Below are 13,824 nucleotides of genomic sequence, written 5' to 3' on the forward strand. Positions count from 1 at the left end.
ATGATCAAAGAGCCACGTGTCAGCAGGCGGTGACTGGTCCCAGGTTCAGAATGGGCACCCCGGGGAGGCAGATTTCAGTCCAACCGCCTGAGGCAGAGCTGTAAAGACGGCCAGAGACTGACTGGGCTACCTCGGGAACCCTGAGTTTCCCAGCACTGGAGACGTTCAGGCCAAAGCAGAAGAAAGTATTTATAGCAGATTTCAAAATGCACATCTAAGGACGGCACTAAATCGCCTGTAAGGGTTCTTTGCAATTCGGAGACTGTATCATCATCTTCCCTTCTCTGGTCCTCAGGCTCAACTGGGGTCCTAAGAGAAACACTGGAAATCTTCCCATATTACAAGTGAGATCTTTGCTCAACTCCCAACCTACGTTTGCCGATGGGTATGGCCTCTCTTGGTTGGTCTGGGAACACAGGAGGGATTTCAGACAGTGCTACAGGAAGCTCAAAGAAGCTCTTATCCCTGGGGGCCTGGGGGGCTCAGTCCGTTAAGCGTCCAACTCTTGATTTCGGCTCAGGTCATGATCTCAGGGCTGTGAGACGGAGCCTGCATCGGCTTCTGCACTGGGTGTGGCGCCTGCTTAAGATTCTCTCTCTCTCTCTCTCTCTCTCCCTCTCTCTCTCTGCCCCCCTCCTTTCTCCCTCCCTTCCTAAAAGAAACAAAGTGCTCTTATCCCAACCTGAGTAGAGCTTAACCTAAGTCAGTTACAGACACCTACACAGACAACCCCCCACCCAACTAGTTCACAAAGCCCCTGCAGCACCCTCCCCACATACAGGCATCTCTGTGTCTGCACCCAGACTTCTGTGTGCTACGGCCAGCTCCACTCTGCAGGCTCCCTTGTGATGGAAACCTCTCATGCAGTTGCGCCATCAGTATCCCCGCCCCTTGTCTCCAGTCCCAACCTAGGCTGTCAGGCATCCTCCTCAAGCCAAGTTGCTAGGTAGCCGGAAGTCTCAGCTCTGAACCGATCGCAGCCCAGATATTGGCTCTTTGCTGCTGGTTTACCAGGTCTTCGGCCCTTGCCATAGACCGGAGCTAGTGGGCAAACTCAGGGGCAAAAAAATCATAATAATACAAATACACCCCAGCCACTTCGCCCCTGCATTCTGGCCCAACACAGTAACCCCTCATTTCCCAACAGAGCTATGCGACCAAATACACTGTATCCGCTCAGCCAGAGCACAGCCTTCTCCTGGACACTCATTCCTAAAAAGCTGCATGCCTAGCTTCCACCCCGCACAAGCGACAGTCTTCAGTGATCTCCGATATATGATGATATGTGAAATAAGACAAACTATGGGTCACCGTGTCGCATCAGCGACAGGAGACGTTGCCAAGACAATCGGAATGGCATTTTCTGTGACCTCATTTGAAGTGCCACCTTCAGCTCTCTCTACTGCATTATAGCAAAACCCGGCAATTGTGTGAATGAGACCCTGAGGATACACCATGGGAGTCACTGACCCGCATTCTTGCACACTTAGAAGCCTTGCGGTATTTCCCGACCTGCTCAAGGTCTCTGCTGAGCCACTTTCCCCTTTACATGGGAGAAAATGTGTTCCTTCGCACAATGGAGACCAAAGTTTCCTTTTCTTCCTCAGGTAATGGCAACTCTGAATACACTTGCATTCTGGGCAATACGAAAACGTCTGTGGCAGTCTGAGGTGGCTAGCACCCTTGGCCGTTCCTTCCCCAACCCCAGATACAGCTGCAGGTGCCCTAGAAAAAGCGGCTGTGATATTGCCCTGGCGGCTCAGAGGATCTTTCCCAGCTACGATTCCTCTCTCCTCTCGTCTCAGCCCTCCACCCCTGATGCAGATCTGTGATTTCCATCCACGTGCCTTGACCCGGCCCTTTTGACAGCAAGGAGATGCGCTGCTTGGGCTCCTGAAATATCGGGGCACTGATGTTCTTGTTTTAGGACCCCCTGGGATACCTGCTCTACAGTCACGGGCCAGAGCAGCCTCACTGTTGAGCCCAACTCAGGCCTCCAGGAGCCCCAGGCAGCGGATTGCCTCCCAGGTTCCATACTGGGGAGGGTAATAACCTTTTACATCTGTTTCAGCCTTTACGGGACACAAGTACTTCCATGGGCATTTCAATCTCATTCTAAATCAGCCTCATCTGGGCTTAAGAAGGGCAGGTGTGATGGCACTGCCATTTTATGGATGACAAAATAGAGACACATAGAAAAAACAATTCTAAAATTTATATGGAACCACAAAGGACCCCAAATGGCCAAAGCATTCTTGAAAAAGGAGACGAACCATGAAAGACTATGGACTCCAGGAAGCAAACAGGGCTTCAGAGGGGAGGGGTGGGGGATGGGCTAGCCTGGTGACGGGTATGAAGGAGGGCACGTATTGCATGGTGCACTGGGTGTTATACGCAAACAATGAATCATGGAGCATTACATCAAAAACCAATGATGTACTGTATGGTGACTAACATAACATAATGAAAAAGAATAAAAGCAAAGCTGTAGGCATCACAAATTCAGACTTCGAGTTAAACTACAAAGCTGTAGTAATCAAAAGAGTATGGTACTGGCATAAAAATAGACATATAGATCACAGAATAGAGAACCCAGAAATAAACCCACAATTATATGGTCAATTAATCTTCAACAAAGCAGGAAAGTTTATCCAATGGGAAAAAGACAGTCAAAGACAGTCTCTATGACAAATGGTGCTGGGAAAACTGGACAGCTACATGCAAAAGAATGAAACTGGACCACTTTCTTACACTAAATAAAACATAAAAATAAACTCCAAATGGATTAAAGACCTAAATGTGAGACAGGAAAGCATCAAAATCGTAGAGGAGAACACAGGCAGCAACCTCTGTGACCTCAACTGCAGCAACTTCTTACTAGACACGTCTCCTGAAGCAAAGGAAGTAAAAGCAAGAATAAACTATTGGGACTACAAAACAAAAGTTTCTAAACAGCAAAAGAAACAATCAACAAAACTAAAAATCACCCTACGAAATGGGAGAATTTGCAAATGACATATCCAATAAAGGATTAGTATCCAAAATATATAAAAAAAACTTAGACAACTCAACACCAGAAAAACCAAATACTCTAATTTAAAAATGGGCAGAAGAAATGAACAGACATTTCTCCAAAGAAGACATCCAGACACATGAAAAGATGCTCGACATCACTCATCATCAGGGAAATGCAAATCAAAACCACACAAAACTCTACCTCACACCTGTCCAAAATCAAAAACACAAGAAAAAACAGGTGTTGGTGAGGATGTGGAGAAAGGGAAACCCTCTTGCACTGTTGGTGGGGATGCAAACAGGTGCAGCCACTGTGGAAAACATTATGGAGGGTCCTCCAAAATTTAAAAATATAACTATTCTATGATCCAGTAATCGCACTACTGGGTATTTACCCAAAGAATATGAAAACACTAGTTCGAAGGGATATATACACCCCTATGTTTATAGCAGCATTATTTACAATAGTCGAACTACGGAAGCAGCCCAAGTGTCCATCCACAGATGATCGATAAAGAAGAGGTGGTATATATACACAGTGGAATACTGCTCAGTCGTAAAACAATGAATCGTGCCATTTGCAACAACATGGATGGAGCTACAGACTATAATGCTAACTGAAATAAGTTGGAGAAACACAAATACCATACGATTTCACTCATATGTGGAATTTAAGAAACAAAATAAGCAAAGGAAAGAGAAAGAGACAAACCAAGAAGCAAACTCTTAACTATAGAGAACAAACTGATGGTTACCAGAGGGGAGGCGTGGGGAGATGGGTGAAATAGGTGATGGCGATTAAAGGAGTTTACTTGTCCTAATGAGCACCAGCTGATGTATGGAATTGCTGAACCACTGTATTATACACCTGAAACTAATATAATACTGTGTGTCAACTATACCGGAATTAAAGTAAAATAAAATAAAATAAAAATAAAAAATCTGGGAGTTGCCTGGGTGGCTTAGTCGGTTAAGCGTCTACCTTCAGCTCAGGTTGTGATCCCGGAGTCCTGGGATCGAGCCCCACTGTAAGCTCCCTGCAAGCTCCCTGCTCAGCGGGGAGTCTGCTTCTGCCTCTCCCCCCAACTTGTGTGTGCTCGCTCACTCTCTCTCTCAAATAAATAAATATTTTTTTAAAATAAAAATTTTTAAAAATTAAAAATTTGGGGCACCTGGGTGGCTCAGTCGGTTAAGCGTCTGCCTTCAGCTCAGGTCATGGTCCCAGGGTCCTGGGATTGAGCCCTGCCTCAGGCTCCCTGCTCAGTGGGGAGTCTGCTTCTCCCTCTCCCTCTGCCCCTCCCCCCTGCTCATGCATGCTCTTTCTCTCTCAAATTAATAAATAAAATCTTTTTTAAAAATAAAAATAAAAAATTTAAAGAAAGAGGGGCGTCTGGGTGGCTCAGTCGGTTAAGCATCTGCCTTGGGCTCAGGTCATGATCTCAGGGTCCTGGGATCGAGCCCCACATCGGGCTCTGCACTCAGCAGGGAGTCTGCTTCTCCCTCTGCCCCTTCCCCCACTCATGCTCTCTCTTTCTCAAATAAATACATAAAATCTTTTTTAAAAATTTTTTTAAAAAGAAAATAGAGACACAGAAGATGCCCCAGGTCATATTAATACATGAGGGAGTCAATATAAGGGGCTGTGGACTACTACCACTAGTTCTATTACTCCTTCCACAACTAGTATTCCTAGTTGGACAGCAAGAGGAGCTTGTGGATACTATGTTTATGAGGAATGACAAAAAGAATTCCGTTTCAGTACACGACATTAGAAAAACAATGCTTCTAATTTAACTTTGCAACTTCAGTTAATTTTTCTTTGGCACGTATCCCCTTTTGAACAGGATTGGCCACAGAATTGGTAGGGCCCGACGCAAAATGGAAAGCTGGGGCTTGTTTTTCAAAACATATTAAGAATCTCAAGACCATTAGAGCAAAGCATTAAACCCAGCATGGAGCCCTATGAGCCTCACAAGTCACCAGTCCGTGAAGCTGGCCCTGCTTTTGAGCCCTTAAGAGGTGTGTAAGTCTTAGTATAATGTTGAACTGTAGGGACAATGAGAGAAACATGTATTGGTTCTCTTATTCTTCTCATTTTGTGAAAACTTTTGTTTTTGTTATCTCTTGCAAATCTCATATCATCAAGAGTATCATTAGAATCAGAGATGTGTCACAATTCCTGGATGGCAAATCTAGGCTTGTTTTCATTGATTCTTGAGCTAATGTACTTCCCGCAGAGCTTGATTCATCTCGCAGACCCTCTTGAGTACTGTATAAAACAAGAACTAGAACAGCCGCTCAATCTCCATTCCCCCCCCCAAGCCCTTCAGTCAAGAAAGGATACAATGAACACATTAAAATTAAACTAAGCCATGACGAGGAGACAGGCTTCCTCTGTTAGCCCACTTACGAAGAACAAACAGGACTGGGCTAAGTGGTTCTCACAACAGAGCCGCTAGACCTTTTCAGGCTGGAGAGATCCAGTCTGCCCCCTGCCATACTCTACCCATCGCGATTCCCACTCCCAAGCCAGGAGACAAGTAAGAGAATGCTAGAACCATTAAGCAACGAAGGTGACAGGCAGAATGCAATGGTAAAGTGCACTTGATCCGTGTTCAGATAGGAGCCACATTTTGTTTTCACAAAGACAGTAATACAGTGATGAGGGGTTTTCGCTAGGCTGATGTCTTGGGGTTTGCTTTCTGTCTTCCGTGGTCCTTTCTTCCTGACAAAGGACTTACCATATTTACCCGATTCTAAGATATATCTTTTCTTCCCTTTTTCACGTCTCGGACATTGGAACGCGCCTTACAGTCAGGGGCATTTTACAACCACGGTCAGCCGGGCAGCAGCCGACCGACCGGGAGCTGTCATCTCCCCCGTATACTCAGATGTGCTCCAGGCTACTGCAGTGGCATGACAGGCGACAAACACATGCATCTGCAGAAGCCCAAAGGAGCTCTCGGTTGGCATAAAATTACCATTCTATTGATAAGAAAACACCGCATCCTAGCTTATTTAGAGGCGCGTGTTTTCTTTCCTGGTGTTCCAGAAAAACATGATTACAGAGAGCAAAGCATCACGAACGTGATGAAACCCTTCCCGTCGTCGACAGAACGCAGTATGTGCCACTGACAGTTTGGGGACCTTGAAAAGCTTCACGCACACCCACTTAGAAGCTGTCCGAAGTTCATGTTGGGAAAACGCCAAGGTACTAAGAAAAGACTACTTTTTAAATACCCTTAATGGAATCTTGAGGGGTTTTTCTGTTTTTTGTTTTTACTTTTTCCTGCTTACAACTAGAGTTTCCCCCAACCTGAAAATCCAAACACTAGTAAGAGGTCCTGGCTGCATCAGAGTACCAATATACTGGACCAGAGTAGTGGGCAAATCCATCTTTTCCGTGGTTAGGCCTTTAGAGGAAATTCAAGAGTTCCAACGTAAGGTCTGGAGCGGCACTATCGTATATAATACACATGATACAAGCTACAGATGTAATTTTCATTTTCATGTGCAACATTTTAAGCAGTTTAAAGAGGTAAAATTAATTTTAATACTATGTGTTATTTAACTCGATATATCCAAAATACTATTATTTCAACATGGAATCAATATAAAAAGATTAGTGAAATGCTTTTTGTTTTTTTATGTTTGCCCTGTCTCTGAAATCTGGTGTATACTGCGTTCTACACGTAGGATATATCACAGTTCGTACTAGCCACACTTCAAATGCTCAGTAGCCACGTGTGGCTCCCATACTGGACAATACAGGTCTAGTCAATATATAACATTTGTCAGCAAAATAAAATAATCCCCTCCAGAACATTTTGCTCAAACACAGAAGCATTCAGCAGAAATTGTGCATGTGAACTATGGTGAATTATCTCGACGATGACAACAATACATTGTTCTGGAGCAATCCTGCTGAAAATAGAGCAGTGGTCTTCACACTAGGCTACTGGTATGTGAAATCTTTTCAAGAAGTATGTGAGCAGGGATAGTTTGCATGGGATCCACTCTCACATTCTCAACTCCCACAGGTCTTCTATACTAAAATTGATCTGCCTAAAAGCAATTTTTTTCCGTGTGCTTAAAATTAAGCATTATTTTGCAACTATCCTCAATCCTGATCGCTTAAATGCATCATTAATTGGAAAGAAATACACCTCCTAACTAATGGCGGTATATACTGTTGACACTGATTCTTTAAGAACAACTAGAACGTCTTCCCGTATGACAAAATGTTTACACTGGAAAAAATGATACATAGAAATTGTATGTGATTTCTTTCAGATAAGACACATCATTGAATTAAACTACTTAAAACCTGTTTTCTCAGATTGTATCTGGAAGTATCTTCTCCAATTAAAGTCAAACCTCATTTCACTTTATAAATTAATTATATATTTTCTACCTCACATTATCAAAAACAAAATATTGTAGCTTCCAGACCAGCTATTCTTTAGCTATATATACTTACCTCTTTCAAAAAATACGTGGAAAAGTTTGATTCTGTGGTCTAATGAAGTTAATGGATTTTCAAATTTTTGTACATGATTCCTAGTTAATTATTTTCTGAAACCCAACACCAGAGTTCCAAAAACACATGCATACATGTTTACCAAAGGAAGCAATACCTGCCATCAGATTCCTTGTTTTATACATGAATTATAATGTTATCTACATATTACATTGTTTAATTTAAAATCACATGAGAAACAAAATTATCATTTAATCTCATTATATATTTTGAAACAGGTAAAAATCTCATTATAATTTTAATCTATTTACTTTGTTAGAAAACTATTTAACAGAAGGTGTCCCATAATTGATTTCTCTGTGGTTTTAATAATACTCCTCAAAATACATATCAATTCATTTTTCCATTGAAAAATGAAGTAGAACACTTTTTGTGAAAGTAGAGTTGATTCGGCCGATTATTTTGATATGGACTTTGCCTTTGTCGATTAAGTTATATTATAAATATTTTCTATGAAATCAATGATCCAAATCTGCAGCCTCAAAGTTTTATATTTAAAGGATATAATAAATTAAAGGTACTTTATCAAAATTATTATATTGGTTCAGGCATATTGATCTAAGTAGTTAGATTTTTCCAACCTTTTGTAAGTACACTGGATTAAAAATAATGCCTCAAAATGCAAGTATGACAAATATAATAGTCATTTGCTAAATCTTGATAAAGTCATTTTGGTAAACTTACCAGAAAGTCAAAAATAAATGATTCGGCAAGAAATCCTTTCATAAATCGGGGCTTCTTTGTTTTAGTGGAACTAAAGATAAGCCTAATCAAGTTGTCCTTACAAATTTTAAATTTTAATTAAAACATTTAAATCATGAAAAATTATTTTCGGTGACAGATCACCGTGATTTTTAACTTATGATTTGGACATTCATTCTATTCCCTTCTACTTATTTATGGGAACAAAGTTTTCTGAGTTCTTCGAGCTCTAAAAGTGAAAAATAGGAATAAAATCGATACTGCACTGTCTCATTAGAAGTAACAGTTATCCTCAGAGTCACGAACTAACTTGGAGGAAAATGAACAATCACATGCACTTAAGGGAGGCATTTCCAACCAATTTCGAGTTTTCATTTTTAGTCATTACTTATCAAAATATGTAGTATTTTATACTGTTCTGATAAACTGTATACTACTAATATTTTAAGGCTTAAAAGTTTAATATTTAATAGGCTTAGCATTATAGCAAATTTATCTCAATCCATCTACACTTTTCGCAGAGATATATAGTAGGATGACCAGTAAAAGGCTTTTAAACATAAGAACATATTACATTAGGATACATTACTGAGTGAACTTAAATAGAATGGTGATTTCAAGGAGATAAGATCATGAAAATTTATGACTGTTCATATTTTTTTCTTTGCTTTTAAATCAACAGGGATGAGTATCAAGCTCCTATATTTTTAGTTCACTGAATAAATGTACAAATGTGGTTAAATCATTTTATTTAAAAGTATAGGTATTTATAATATGCTGGAAATAATAACTACAAACAAACTTATGATAAGAAATTTCAGATGCCAACTTCAAGATGGATGATGGAGTTGATAGTTTTTCAAAGTTATCTTAGCAGGCCTATAATTAGAAAGTTTAAAAACCACTGCTGTAGAACATAGTCTCAGTGAAGCCCAGAGGAAAACTAAGTGGGGGAAAGGAAATTTAGAAAGAGAGATTTATTTTATTATTATTTTTAATTTCTGAATATACCAGAAACCACTACAACTTGAAGTATACTAGCCTATTTGCCAGGGCAGTTAGGCAACCTTGCAATGGGTGAAATTTTAGGGATATTTCTGAGCAATCCATAAACACTGTACTTACTCACTATGGTCACTATGTGGCAAATACACACTGGGAACGAAGCCCTCTTCCCCTCTTCCAAGGGCTCTCTCAATCGTCCAATCTCCTCCTGCAAAAGGGAAAAGGATATGAATAACGACGACAATCACAACAAACAATAGCAGGAAATATTTATTTCCATTTGTCAGGGACAGTAATAAGCCCTTAACATCTCTGAAAATCTCAGAAATGGCCTTGCTTGTGAAGGTAATCTGCCCTTCATTAATAATGTTGAGACATTCTATGATATAACCATACACTTTGACCACAAAACCCAAGCCTTATGCAGCTAAGAAATTCACCTCTGGTAAAACCAAAAACCATCAGCAACATCTATGACATTCCAAGCACAAGGCTAAGACTTTTCATTTCACTGAATCTTCAAACAGCTCTAAAAGGTAGGTGCTAATATTACCCCCATATTACAGTTGAGAAAGCAGGAAAATGGCCCCAAATCATTGAGTTAGTAAGAAAATGCAGGTTTGGCTTTTTTCCCCAATTCAATAGTCATGCCCTTAAATATTACACCGTGTGATATTTCAGTGGTGTGTGCGCGCGCACATCTATGTATCTTTCTGTATTGGCTATGCACATTTGTATTTCTGTGCTTCTATGTGATTCTATGCCTGTGGCTCTGTGCATGTGGAAGAGTGTGTGCACACACACAAACACCTGTGTACCCCAGATCTTTTCTATCTCTTTCTGGTAATCTGCACATCTGCTTTTATACTGTATAGCCATTAGAGGGAGCTCAATAACTTCCATTTTCTTTTGAAGAGCCTAAGAAAAAGGTACATTAAAAGTCACAGCCTCCTTTGGAAAAGTTTGTGCGTGCTTTTATTTAAGCGTTTGAGTCTCTGTGTTTTCGTATGTATAAACCCCTGCCTATGTCTCCAGGTCTGCGCATGTGCCTGTGTTTCTGTTCGCAGCATGATCAGGTCCCCGTATGCGTCTATATGCCTGTGTTGGCGGATGCGTGTGTGCGTGTGTGTGTGTGTGTGTGTGTGCATGTGCACGCGCGCATTCATATATTTGATGTACATTTAGGATTGAGTGCCACGTGGGCATAGGGGTACATTTGTAGATCATTTGTGTATATGTACACGTGTGCCAACGTGTGTATGTGTGGACATGTGAAGGTACATGTCTGAGCCTTTGTGTGCCTGTGGATATGTCTGTAATCTTTACCGTGTTTAGGTCCGTGTTATCGGTAGGTAAACATGTGTCTGTCTCTTACTTTTATAGGCTGAGGATGTTGTGTAGTTCTGGTGGGTCCGCCCGGCGTCTGCGAGGACGTCTGCACGGGCGTTTATATGTCTGTATAGGCCAGTGCCTTTACGGAGTTCTGCGTGCACGTGCCTGTAAGACAGGTTTGGAGCGGGTCACCCCCTGAGTAGGTGAAATCTGGTCTTTTTGGAGGCAGGACTCACGTCTCTGTCTACAGATGCAAGGCCGCGGAACCGCGCCTGTATTCGCAGGTGCAGACCTCGGCATGAGTCCTTGTGTATAAGCGGCGTCTCTGTCTACGTGGAAATGTTTAGTCCTCATGTTTGCTGCTTGCTACGGTTCATCCGCGTGAGTAGCTGCATGTCTGTATGTCTGTGTGGACACAATGTCTGTGTGTATGTCTGAGTGTCGGGCGCTATGTCTGTGGCTATACATTCTTGCTGGAAGCCTCTTTATCTGTGTCTAGGTGCTTCCGTATTCACAGGTGCAGGCCTCTGTTCATCCACCCGTTTGCCTGTATGTGTCTGCGTGACCGTCTGCACGTCCACAGGGGCACACGTGAGTGCGTCTGCATACATCTGTCTACATGAGAACAAACTTCTGCGGGTGAGCCTCTGGGTGAGTGCACACGTGTCTGTGTGCAGATGTTTATGTTGCTGCGTAATAGAAGCGTTCCATCTGCATGAGAACCGTGCACGTCTGTGCGTGCACGTCTGTGTGCGTGCTTCTGTGGCACACGTACTCATCTGTTCGCATGCATACACATGGTGACACATACAAGTGTTTGTGCAACTGTGTCTGGAAGGTGTGCTGGCTTCTGGCAGGTGCATGCATTTCTAGGACTATGTGCACAGACCAACAGACATGCATGCTTCTGCAGGCATCTGTGTGCCTGTGTTCAGGGGTCTGTCTGGGCGCCCCCATGTCTGTCTGTACATCCATGCAGAAGACCTGCATGCGTGGAAATCTGTACATGTGCTTCCGCCTGCGTCTGCTCAAGCTGCTGTAGCCATCTCTTCATGATTCTATGTGGGTGCGGGCCTGTGTACCTCCCGGCCTGTGTGCACGCGCGTGCGTCTCTGTGAACGTCCCTGTGTTTCTGCATGTGTGCGCGACTCCGCACGCTCCTCTCATGCGTCTGAGCGAGCCTCTGTGGGTGCAGATGCGTTTGCCCACGTATATCTTTGTGTAGGTCTTTAGGCCTGTGTCTCTGTGGGTAGGTGCTTGCCTCTGCATATGACAGCATTTCTGCTAAACCGTCCCCCCCCCCGGATCGTTATAGAACACACCTCTCTCTTCTCTGTAAAAGCATCTCTCTCAATGCATGTACCACTATCTCTGTGTGTGGATGCATGTAGAACTCTCTTTACGGATTCGTCTCTGTTTTGTATCTGTGTGCGTGTATACTTCTCCACGTACAAATGCATTTATCTGTGCACACCCGTGTGCTCGTGTATTTCCATATGTACACCCACATGCATGACTACTCCTTTGTGTACCCTCATCTGCGTTGCCATGCGTGCGCATGTGTGTGCATTTGACTGTTCACGGGAAGCAGGAGCTCATGTGTTGCATGCGCAGGCGTGAACGTGTTTATGTCTGTGTATTCTGATGACAACTATGCTTCCGTGTGTACATGCATGTGACTCTGTGAGCAGGAAAATGCCAGTAAGTACTGTTTTAAATCTATGAACGAATGCGTGTTGCAGTGTTTACGTGACTGCCTCTGTGTCTGCACATCAGTAGAAACACCTACACCTGCGTCTGTGGATGACGCTACGCGTCTGTCCATGGGTATGTGTGCAGATGTGCAAACACATATGTGTCTGTGTCGGTTCCTGCATGCCTGTCTCCATGTCCGCATAAATGTCTGGGGGTGCCTGAGAGTGTGTCTAGGCCTCGTGAGCCTCTAGAGGCATCTGTGTGGTTTTGTATGTGCATATGTGTGCACATCTGTGTTTTTGCGTCTTTGAGGCTCTGAATCAGGAAATACGTCCTCTGGGTGCTAGCCAGGTCAGCACATATGTCTGCGTGCTTCTCTGGGTCTGTGTGAACGTATCTTACGTATTATGACTAGATGTTGCTCTGAGCCTACATATGGAACCACGGGCATTTGCATGTATCCACGTGTATGCATTTATGTATCTGTGTATACATAGGGCCACTGTCGAGTTTTATGCTCATACTTGTGCAAACATATGTCTCTGGCTGTGGCTGTAAGAATATATGGCCTGTGGGATTACGACACATCTGTAGGTCTAGGTCAGTGTGAACAACTCTGACGCTGCGTGTGAGTCTGTGTGTGTGTGTGTCCTAGTGTATACTTATCTATGATGAATATACGTGTGTAGATGCGAGCACGTTCTTTCAGAGAGACTTTTCTAGTCATTTGCACACCTGCTTTTCCATGACACAGCCAGCAGAAGGCGCTCAAGATTTTCTTCCTATTCTTGAGGTAGCCAAGAAAATAAACATTAAAATATGGACCTTTTGGAAAATGCTGATTATTGAAGATAGTGATTATGGTCTAATAACACAGAGGCTTTTTATAATCTAAAACCAAAAAGCAGGTAGCTTCTCAGTTCTTCAAATCCCGCTGCCACTGCGGCATTTCTGGCTCTGGCCTGCACCTACCTTCCTTCTCACCTCTGGCCCCAGCTGGAGCCCACATGCTGCCTCCTGGCTGCCCAAGGCCCACGGCATAGAGCCTCCATCCCACCTTCCGCTTCCCCAGGCTTGCCTATTACACAGGGCCCCCAAGTTGCCACTCCGACTGTCTTCCTCATTCTACTTTGCTTTGGCTAGAAATTCAGGTTAAGATACCTGGTGTTATTTACTCCTTACAAGAGCCTGGGAGGTAGCACCCAGTGCCTTCCCCAGTTTACAAAAGAGGGCTAAAGACCAGGGAATTAGAGTGCATTCTGTAGGCCATACAGCCAACAGGCGGCAGGGGCAGAATTCAAAACCAGGCCTGATGGACACCAAACCCATATTCCTCCTGCCCTACCACTGACCATTTCTACTACCGAATGTGCCCAGGTCCCAGCAACCAGTAAACGGGCACGTCTGTCTCCAAAGACTGTGTTCTAAACCTTGATTCTTTCTTGAAATGATCTCTCTTAATTCTTGGAATGATCTCAAAGGAAGTACTCTGTCCACGTTTACATGTAAGTATACCAACTCGAAGAAGTGAAGTC

The sequence above is a fragment of the Ursus arctos genome, chromosome X (assembly GCF_023065955.2).
Source record: "Ursus arctos isolate Adak ecotype North America chromosome X, UrsArc2.0, whole genome shotgun sequence".
Taxonomy (NCBI): Eukaryota; Metazoa; Chordata; class Mammalia; order Carnivora; family Ursidae; genus Ursus; species Ursus arctos.